Genomic DNA, 10,827 nt, shown 5'->3' on the forward strand with positions numbered 1-10,827 from the left:
CCCTTAGTAATAGGCTTTTGGATTTCACAAAACTCAGAGAAGTAAAGCATTGTAAAAAGAGATCAAAAAGATCGCACAAAATTAATTGTGTACAGATTTGTAAATTATATACAGAGGCCACATGCTTCAGTTTCATTGGCAAAATCAATTACACGTAATTGCATTTCTAGTTCATGTGCTTGCATAATTTAAATTTTATTAAAGGTTTCGTTCATGGAAGAAGTTTCATCACATGGAAATAATTTTAAAGCAAATCTCTAACCATATCATCTAATAAAAAATTTAACATCTTTCCTGCATTTTGACGCAACTTTATTTCCAAACAGGAAACATGTGCATCCATTCTTATAACCTGCAAATCTGCTAATTTTTTCCTAAAATTAACCAGAAATGGTATATTTATTCACACATAAGTCATGCATTCAGATGAAATATTAGCTTGGTTTTTCAAACTTAGTTCCTAAAAGCTCCTTTGCTCAAAATATTTTTATAAGATCTTCTCATATTTATGAATGTGATGCAAAAATGAGCGTAAGTATCCAGGATGATGTAGAACCTCGTTATCTTATATTTTCAATTTTAAAAATTCTTACTTCCTTTTGTATAATTTGGTTTTCCTCTGGTTAGGTTTGAATCTGAATCCTTTTGAACTTGGGACATGCTAAATTCTGTAACCTCATCAACCTAAACCCTGACCGACTCTGTAACAGGTGGCTTCACTACCCAGCAGTTGTGTGGCTTTGGGCAGCTCTCTCTATTTCTCAGTTTAAAATGCGAGGGAAGTAAATCAGATGTTTTCAAATTGTGCTTTATAAAGCCTGGGTGTGGCTGTGGGTACCCCATGAAGACCACTGAGTGGGGTACTGGCTGTGGGCACAAGCTGCTGGGGCTTGTTCTGTTCAAATGAAGGAGCTTCACTTGTGTCTCCTGGACTCACTGAACTTCTCTATGAACTTTGATTTGATTAAAGAACTGCAAAAGAGATCTATAAACCACTAGACTAGATAAAAATTATTCTACTCTAAGAAATAAAACCAGGGCGGTGCCTGTGACTCAAAGTAGGGCGCTGGCCCCATGTACTGGAGGTGGTGGGTTCAAACCCGGCCCTGGCCAAAAACTGCAAAAAAAAAAAAAAAAGGAAATAAAACCATATAAAACACATGAATGGGTCTGGTATGAAATAATGCTCAGTAATACATGGAGTTCCTTCCCTTAAAGGATTTATAATGTAATGGAAAATCTTCCCCAGCTTAGAAATTCCATGGCTAGTTCAGTGGTTAAGGGTGTCAGCTTGCGTGTACCTTGGGTGGCTGGTTCGAACCCAGCCTGGGCCAGCTAAACAACAATGACAGCTACAACAAAAAATAGCCAGGTGTTGTGGTGGGTACCTGTAGTCCCAGCTACTTGGGAGGCTGAGGCAAGAGAATTGCTTAAGCCCAAGAATTGAAGGTTGCTGTGAGCTGTGATGTCACAGCACTCTACCAAGGGTAATATAGTGAGACTGTATCTCCAAAAAAATAAAAATAAAGTGGACACCTTATTACACTTGATCTTAGCCAAAAGGCCGAGAAGCAATTAAAGTGGACACCTTATTAAAAACATTTTTCTTTTTGTCCTATTGCTATTACACCTTCAATTGAATTTTTTAGGATGGCAGTGATAGTAAATGTCTAGGGATTCTGGGAAGATGGCAGAGTAGGAAGCACCAGGAATCTCTCATTCCCCCTGGACAAAAACCACAGTGGCAGAATCTGCCACTCATGCTGCTCATGACTGGTCTGGTCAGGATTTCTTTTTCTTCCTGATTCAAGCTTGGGAAGTTGTGTGTTTCCAGGAATGTGTCCATTTCTTCTATGTTTTCTAGTCTGTGTGCATGGACATTTTCCTCGTAGTCACGATGACCACTTGTAGTTCTATGGTATGAGTTGTAATGTTTCCTTCTTCATTTATCATTGAACTTATTTGAGTTCTTTCTCTCTATTTCTGATTAATCTGGCTAGTGGTCTCTTGTTTATTTTTTCAAAGAACCAACATTTTGTTTCATTGTTCCTTTGTGTTTTTTGTTTTGTTTTGTTTTGTTTTTATTTAGTTCTTCTCTAAGCTTCGTGATTTCTTTTCTTCTGTTGACTTTGGGTTTGGCTTACTTTTTTTTTCCTAGTTCCTTGAGATGTGGCATCTGGTTTGGTTGTTAATTTGTCATTTTTCTGTCTTTTTTGTGTAGACGTTTAAGGTAATGAACTTTTCCTTTCTGACTGCTTTTGCTGCGTCCTACAGATTTTGGTAGCTTATGTCCCCTTTGTTGTTCACTTTGAGGAATCTTTTGATTCCCGTCTTAACTTCATCATTGACGCAGGATCATTCAGCAGCAGCTTGATTACTTCCTATGACTTTGTATAGATTTGAGTGTTTCTCTCAGCATTGCTCCCCAGTTTTATTCCACAGTGGTCTGAGAAGATACATGGTATGATTTTGATGTTTTTGAATTTGCTGAGATGTTTTTTGTGGCCTATGATGATGTAAGGTGTGAGGAATCTTTGACAATGTTCTATGTGCTGGTGAGAAGAACGTCTATTCAGTAGTTTCTGGGTAGAACATTCTGTAAATGTCTGTTAGGTCCATTTGTTGTACAGGCTCATGTAAGTCCATTGTCTCATACCGATTTTCTGCTTTGATAATCTGTCCAGCTCTGTTAGTGTGATGTTATGATGGTCCTGTTTATTTCTTTGCTTAGATCCAGTGGGATTTGCTGTATGAATCTGGGAACTCATGTGTTAGGTGCCTATATATTGAGGATTGTTATGCCTTCTTGTTGCATCACTCCCTTTACCATTATAAAATGACCGTCTTTGTCTTTTTGTACATTGTTGATTAAAGTCTACTTTATCTGATAGGAGAGTGACTACACCTGCTCTCTTCTGGTTTCCATTTGCATGACATATATGTTCCATCTCTTCACCTTGAGTCTGTGTGAGTCCTTGTAAGTTAGATGTGTTTCCTGGAGGTAGCGTATTCTAAGGTGTCTGTTTTCATCCATTCTGCCTGTCTATATTTTCCAAGTGAGGCATTAAGACTGTTGGGATTCAGTGTTAGTATTGACCTGAAGGAAACTGTTCTTTCTCCTTATGTTGGTTGGTACCTTTTTGTTTTGTTTCTCTTCATGTGCTATTGGTTTGTAAAAGCTGTGAGCTTTAATTTTCAGGTGTTTTTATACTGGTGGGTAGCTATTGTCCTATTCTATGTATAATACAGTTCTGACTATCTCCTGTAGGGCAGGAATTGGAACCTAGGGAGACTGATGTCCAAGTCTGTGATCTTTCGCTGTGCCACGCTGGCTCTCTAACTTTCAGTTGCCCTTGGGCCTGGCCGTTGAAGTCAGTCCTATGTGTGAGTTTCAGAGTAGGCTCCCTTCAACTTTTCTGGACAGAGATAGAGGGTAGGGCACATGTGGTTCCAAGTTTTTACAAACTAGCAGGTTTCTAGAAAGTCTGCCAGGAAGCAGATTGCCATGCCCTGAAGCACACTGAGCCTCCAGGCCTATCTACGGGGTAGTGATCATGGGAAGTCAAGGAAAAAACAACCAACAGTGTCAAATGGTACACAGACCCCAAGTTTGGATCCCTCCCCCTTTGGTACCTCCTTGTAGTAGACAAGTAATCACTTAAAAACAAATCTGATTATGCCTTTACCACAATTTATAAGTGTACTTTGATTTGTGTGATTGTTTTGTAAGTTAATGGTAGCCCCCCACTCCTCTGCCCCCTCGCTCCCACTCTCGGCTCCTGTGTCTCTTTCATTTGCCCCTGAATCTCTGTGCTTCACCCAGATCTGGCCCCGATCCTCTACACAGCAGGCTCACTCCAGATCTTCACATTGACTTTCCCCTCTGCCTGGAGAGTCTTTCCCCACACACCTGCTGACCCTTCTCTCTCACTTCATGCAAAATTCTGCTCAGATTATCCTTCCCTGTCTCCTCTTTCTAAAATTACACTCCCTACCCCCAGGTCCATCACCTCCTAATCCTTTGCCTTTTCTTTTTTTGCTGTTTTGGCCAGGGCTGGGTTTGAACCCACCACCCCTGGTATATGGGGCCAGAGCCCTACTCCTTGAACCACAGGCACTACCCAATCCTTTGCCTTTTTTATGAAGAGAAAATTTTTTTCTCTCCTAGCACGAATTACTGACTGACATTATGTTATTACTTATTTCAAAAAATTTGTCTTTCTCTACTACTAGACCATTGAGAGCAGAAACTTTACTGCTGTATCTTCAGTACTTTATAATAGAGAACATGAATCATGCACATTCAGTAACTATTTCATCTAGTCAATCACACATTAATGTATATCATAGAATATACATTGACCACCCAAGGGACTGTAACAAACTGTTCAACAGAGGTTGTCAACATAAGGAACTAGGCCTATTGTACTGATCTGTAGATATGGTGTGAGTCCAGTCTATGAAAATTAGGCCAACTTAAGGAGGGTCAGTGTAGGGAGGTGGTCAACTGTGGAGGTTTTACTGTACTAAATGAATTCATGAACAACTCCCAAAACTCATTACTGAGGTATAGTCCCTTGACCACTTCTGCTTTAGTGGAGGCTGTGGTGGGCACCTTTTGTTCCTGAGGCAAGGTCTTACTCTGTCATCTGGGCTGGAGTGTAGTGGTGGAATCATGGCTCATAGTAGCCTCAAACCCCTGGGCTCGAGCAACCCTCCTTCTTCAGCTTCTTGAATAGCTGGGACTGTAGGTAAGCTCCATCATGCCTGGCTAATTCTTTAATTTTTTGTGGAGATGGGGTCTCTCTATATTGCCCAGGTTGAACTCCTGCCCTCCAGCAATTCTCCCACTTTAGCTTCTCAGCGTGCTGGGATTACAGATATGACTATGCCTGCCAGTGGTAGACAATTTCTGTGTGCATCAATGTTGGTCTTCCTCAAGCAGGAGCAGAATCCCATGCTTTTCTGCATCAGGGTTTCTCAGAAGTTGCGTCACTGCCTGGAAATACAGGAGAGATACTGTGCTCAGTGGCAAGCCTCCAGCAGTAGAGGAAGGGAGTTGGGGGATAGATGTGGGATCTCCCCTTCAGAGGGGTGATTGTGTACCACCGATGGAGCTCCTAAGAGAGCAGGGTTTCGCTCATGATGCTAAGTGTCTCCACTATGCAGGATCTTTCCCTCCTTCCTTTCTCTCTCCACCTGCTCCCTTGTGTAGCTTCCTTGGATCATTTTTTAAAATACACGATTTGCCCCCAAGTCTTTACACCCGGGAAAGACAAACCAAGACATTGTCCTTTCAGCACAATTTTGGTAACATACCTGTGAATATTGATGGTATATTTGTCAAATTTGCCAGAAAATACTAGCAATAGTTTATATTTATATTGGGTTTTACAATTTACCAAGTGCTACCACTTAGGTATATTGCCTACCAGAATTATGATCCAAATAAGATTTTAAAAATAATCTGGAAAAATGAATTGAATTCAAGAAATAAAATGCAACAGGAAAGATTAAAAAAGCTGAGCCCTAGGTTAATATAAACGCATAGAAACAGAATGGAACTCAAACTCTGGTAACTTTTCTTCATTGGCAACCTGGGTATTCCAACTCTAAGACTTGGTGATTCCTACGTCCTGAGTGGCTCTTGACTGTTTCCACATCACTTGTTGCATCAACTCTGTGAGGGATGCCCAGAACCAGGCATGTGCCTATAATGCTCAATGTCCAGCTATCTGGGGAAAGTCAAGCCCTGATTTGTAGCATATGCCTATTCCCCTGGTGTAAACTTCCACTATGCCAGATTTTAAGCCACTATTGTGACAGCACCAAGTGTAGATCTGGGAAGTGATCTACACAACTGGCTCTCGTGAACCTGTAGGGGCTGCTTCAACACTGTGCTAGGAATATCATAAAAGCAGAGAGGGGCTGGGTGCCATGGCTACCCCTGTAATCCTAGCACTCTGAGAGGCCAATGCAGGTGGATTGTTCCAGCTCAAGAGTTCAAGACCAGCCTGAGCATGAGTAAGACCCAGTCTCTACTAAAAATAGAAAAACTAGCCAGGTATGGTGGAACATACCTCTTGTTGCAGATACTCAGGAGGTTGAGGCAAGAGGATCACTTGAACCCAGGAGTTTGAGGTTGCTGTGAACTATGATGTTGAGGTTTCTGTAAGCTATGATGATGCCATGGCATTCCACTCAGGTGACAGAGTGAGACTCGGTCTAAAAAAAGCAAAAACAAAAAACCAGAGAGATGGGCTATTTTATTTCTTCTCAAGTACTGCTCCACTTATTAGGGAGTTAGACAGTAATTATGTAAAGTTTTAATCATCTAATTCAACTTATGTTAACAAAATATGTAGATATAAAAAATATCCAATGAGTATTGGTCTATATTTAGGAAGGTTTGCTATCTACTATCTAGCTTAGTTGTCTTTGTAAATTTCCTTGTGTCTAAAATCTTTGGCCTGTATAAGAAACCATGGATCTTAAAAAATAGAGGATTTTGTTTGCTAATTTGATGCAAGAAGGCCAGGGCTATGCAAACAAAACAGAAAAAGCTTTCCTGGTACTTCTGTGCACACAGGAGTTCCATGAAATGAAAGATGTGAATGGGAAGTTAGTCCTCCAATTAATTTGAAAATTTCCGAAGTATATTCGTCAAGGGAGCTCAGCTCACTTTTTATAAGAACAGCGAGTGTTACAATGTCACCAAAATATTAAAGACTGTGTTTTAGCAACAGGCTTGCCTCTTGTCACTAATAGACACTGTCCCTGGAAACTCTGGAAACATTTTCAGGAGGACCACACCTCTGTACCTTCTCTGCAAAGGAGCACATGAGTAATCGCCTGAGGATGTGGCTGTGGCTATCACTGTGAACACGTGTGCACGGGCCAGTCTGGAGAGTTATCTACCAGCGTGCGGGCCGGCCATGCCCTGTAGTAAACTGTCTCACTGTGACAAAAAACCCAAAGACAGATGTTTCCTACTGAACAGAGCGTACCACAGAGAGTTCCATGAAAAATGTAAATAAGCAGATTTTGAAATAATACTCAGTTTTGAAAGGTTTCTCTGGAGTAATAGTGGCTCATTATTAAAACCAGAATGTGCGAGGAAGGACAACTGTTGTAGTGACTGTTCTAATTTACAAGTTTTCCCCATTTATCCCCAATTGAAAGCATGAGAGATGTATGAAGCACCAGAAGCAGCTAATCGTAAGACCACCCAAATGTAGAATCAACGATTAAAAGAAGCCTGGGAAGAAGCCTGTGAATATTCTCAGTTATTATCGGGTCTCGGGGACTTTGTGTACTTTCATTGAACTTGGTGATGAACAAGAAGCTGATTGTTTGAGATACAGAATCCTCTTCACAAAGCTAACATTGATCTTTTTGCCCCTCTTTTAATAAAACACTTCTCTCAAAACTTTGAAAACCACAACTCTCTCATGAATCCTATTTGATTTTTCTTCTGAAGGGGGAAAAAAATCCCCCAATACAAAGCCCACAAGTAAAGACAAAGACAACATGATCATAATTCTTAGCGTGTATGGAGTACGTGCCTAAGCATTATTCATTATTGCATTTAATGTTCACGCACCCCTAAGACGGCTGATGTTATTTGCAGACTCCGATTTAGACTTGGGGAGGGTGAAGCTTAGAATGGTTAAATCACTTGCTCAAGATTGTCCAGATAATAAGTAAAGAAATGAGGAAGGTGACATTTGAAGACGTGCAGTCTTTTTCTCAAATACTACACAAAGTCTTCCTTAGAGTTCAAGAACACCTCCACCCTCCACAAATAACATCATGTGGGGATCCCTGGTCCTTGTTTGTGACTTTTTTTTCCTGGTAAAATCTCATTCAAATAAAAGGTAGCAATAGTGAGGGAAGGTAGCAGAAGGAAGGCCACGGGGGATGGAGTTCAAAGTGAAACCAGAAGGGTTGGAGTTACTGTTCAGCTACCTGTATTTGCTATTAATATTTTACTGTCTTGGTTTTGTCACATTTTTCTGATCTCCTCTCCCTAGCCCAAAGCTGAACTATAGCTTCAGCTGCTGGAGTTCCCAGAAGGGCATGGGTCCTTTAAATCCAAGGGCCACTGATGTTCTCCCTGACCGACCACACTCAAGGGTCAGCTGTGCCCCTGACCACCAGGAGTTTGCCTAACTCGCCTGACTCCAGCGGAAGATACAGAATATTACTTTGCCATTAATTCCTCTTATTTTCCAGAGGACATTATCAAGGGGCTATTTTGATCAATTGAATAATTGCACCACTGTTGAAGGCATCAAGGTTTAGTTACCAAAAGACAAATAAGAATTAAATATAATTCTTGCTTGAATTCTTGGTCTTCAATAAAGCCATCATGTTTCTGCAAAATTTGAGATCAGTTCTAATTTGAAACTGGGGAGACACATCTCTCCCCTCACCTGGGCACCTCCTCACTTGATATGCTGCCCACTGTGCCAAGTACTGGCCAAAGTAACATTGTTTCACATGATTGAGGTTCCTTGAGAATCACCTCTGTTCCTTGGCAGGTCCCTGTGAAGATAATATGTGGGAATTGTGGAAATAAAAATTATTTTCTGCAGTATTTTCTATAAGTTGATGTAATTATTGTGCTATGACTCAATTATCTCTAAGTAGGAGTGTCCAACCTTTTTTGTCCTCCTCTGCCACACATTAGAAGAGTAAGAGTCATCTTGGCTCAACGCCTATAGCTCAGTGCCTATATCTCAGCAGCTAGGGCACTGGCCACATACACCAGGGCTGGTGGGTTCAAACCTGGACTGGGCCTGCCAAACAACAATGACAACTACAACAAAAAAGTAGCCGGGCATTGTGGCGGGCACCTGTAGTCCTATCTACTTGGGAGGCTGAGATGAGAGAATTGCTTAAGCCCAAGAATTTGAGGTTGCTGTGAGCTGGGACTCCATGGCTCTCTACCGAGGGTGACACAGTGAGACTGTCTCCAAAAAAAAAAAAAAAAAAGAATCATCTTAGGCCACACACATTAAATACACAAACACATGAAAGCTAATTAGCAAAAAGAGGTCTGTGCATACTTTTTGTGATATCTGACACTACAGATAAGCAAAAAAGTCATCATTAAAATCGGCACGTGATCCATGGGCCACAGGTTAGACACCTCTGCTTGCTGAGTCTAAGGAGTAGCATGTGTGTTTTTATGTGGGGGAGGTGAGAGACTATGAAACAACCTGCACTGAGGGCTCTGTGTGTGTGTGTGAGAGAGAGTATGGAAGTGTCAGTGTCCAAAGATACAGAAACGGGCATCAACAGCTTTCTGGTCTGTCCTACACAAGCCTCTCTGTGATGGTTAGAATTCGACGTGAGACTTTCCTTCCTTCAGCAGGTCCCAGTTATTACTTCTCCTTCTCTTCTTATGCACATCCCTACCACGTTCACACACGTCACCTGTCTTTGCTGTAACCCTGAGAGTCACGGTACACTGGCATGATTATTCCCACTTAATACATGATGAAACAGAAGGTCAGAGATCTTGTGACCGGATGAAGTTCACATTCGTAGCAAACGGGCCGCCAGTGGGAAGCCAGGTCACATGTCTGCCTCAGTCCACTTTCCATTAAACACAGGGCCAGCTGGTCTGTTTATTGCTGGGTTTGGGAGTTTTTGTTTTTATTTCTCGGGGGATGAGGTTTTGGCTCAGATAGTGAAGAACAGAGTATCAGCCGGTCATAAAAACACAAACTAAAAAACAATGGTTACTCTCCAGGAAGTTGGGAAAGCAACTGTTCTGTGCTACGTAGAGTCATACTATTTCCAACGTCACTTGGTGCTTAAACTGAAAGATAGTTTAAAATGCTGGTATCATCACTCTCCTGGCATTAAAAGGGACCAGGTCTGGAGTAATGTGTTTGGACAATTCCAGATGTTGTTCTTCTAGTGGATCATTTCCCCTCATTGTATCCACAAAGTGGTTACTGGAACAAAAACTATCCCTGTAGATTTCGGGTACCTGATTGAAATTTTCCTGGATGCTTTCTTACTTCCTGGCAGAAATTTCACGAATGCAGAAATATGAACTGAACATGGATTTTGGTTTTGACATGTCCCCAAATTACAAGATGCATTTCTCCTAAACCTAAGAGCTGGCATGCACAGAAAGATCTGAAAATATCCCTCAATAAAGTTTATGAAAAAGTGTCTACCAAAAAATGCTATTTTGACAGCTGTTTAAGGCATAAGCAGTTAAAGTGAACTACTTAAGGCCTCTACATTTTATATTTTTAAGTTGATGGAGTATATGAAATTACCTCACCTAATTTGATTTATCATTTATGAGTTCACACTTTCAAACCTAAATATTTGTCTTGAATTATGTCACAAAAGTCTATAGAAATGCTAAATTGTGCTTTTCTTGGGAGTTATGAATTTTAGAAGAGAATTTGAATTATTTCTGTTTTCACAGCTTTATTAATCTATTCACCCATTCATGATCCATATTTGAACTTGGGGTGTGCAACTTCAATCCTTGGTATTGTTAGCTACTTCAGCTCCATAGACAGTCTTTAAAAAATAACAGCTTTATTGATATGAAATTTATATGCTACACCAATGCATCTACTTAAAATACACAAGTCAATGATTTTTAGTATTTTCACAAGAGTTGTGCATCAATAATTACAATTTTAGAATAGTTCATCACTCCCACTAAAGTAACAGTAAAATATATATTTTTTAAAGCATAACACCCAATGGTATGGTCTGAATGTTTGTGACCCCTTCATACTTATATGTTAAAATTCAAACCCTCCAATGTCAGTGCCTGCTGTGGCACTC

General features: G+C 40.6%; 1 pseudogene; it reads right to left on the reverse strand.

Annotated features, from left to right (window-relative positions):
• Window positions 1–1,438: 1,438 nt before the first annotated feature.
• LOC111727836 lies at window positions 1,439–1,576 on the reverse strand (annotated as a pseudogene).
• Window positions 1,577–10,827: the final 9,251 nt, after the last annotated feature.

This window comes from Otolemur garnettii, unplaced genomic scaffold (assembly GCF_000181295.1).
Source record: "Otolemur garnettii isolate 467f Iridium unplaced genomic scaffold, OtoGar3 scaffold00126, whole genome shotgun sequence".
Taxonomy (NCBI): domain Eukaryota; kingdom Metazoa; phylum Chordata; class Mammalia; order Primates; family Galagidae; genus Otolemur; species Otolemur garnettii.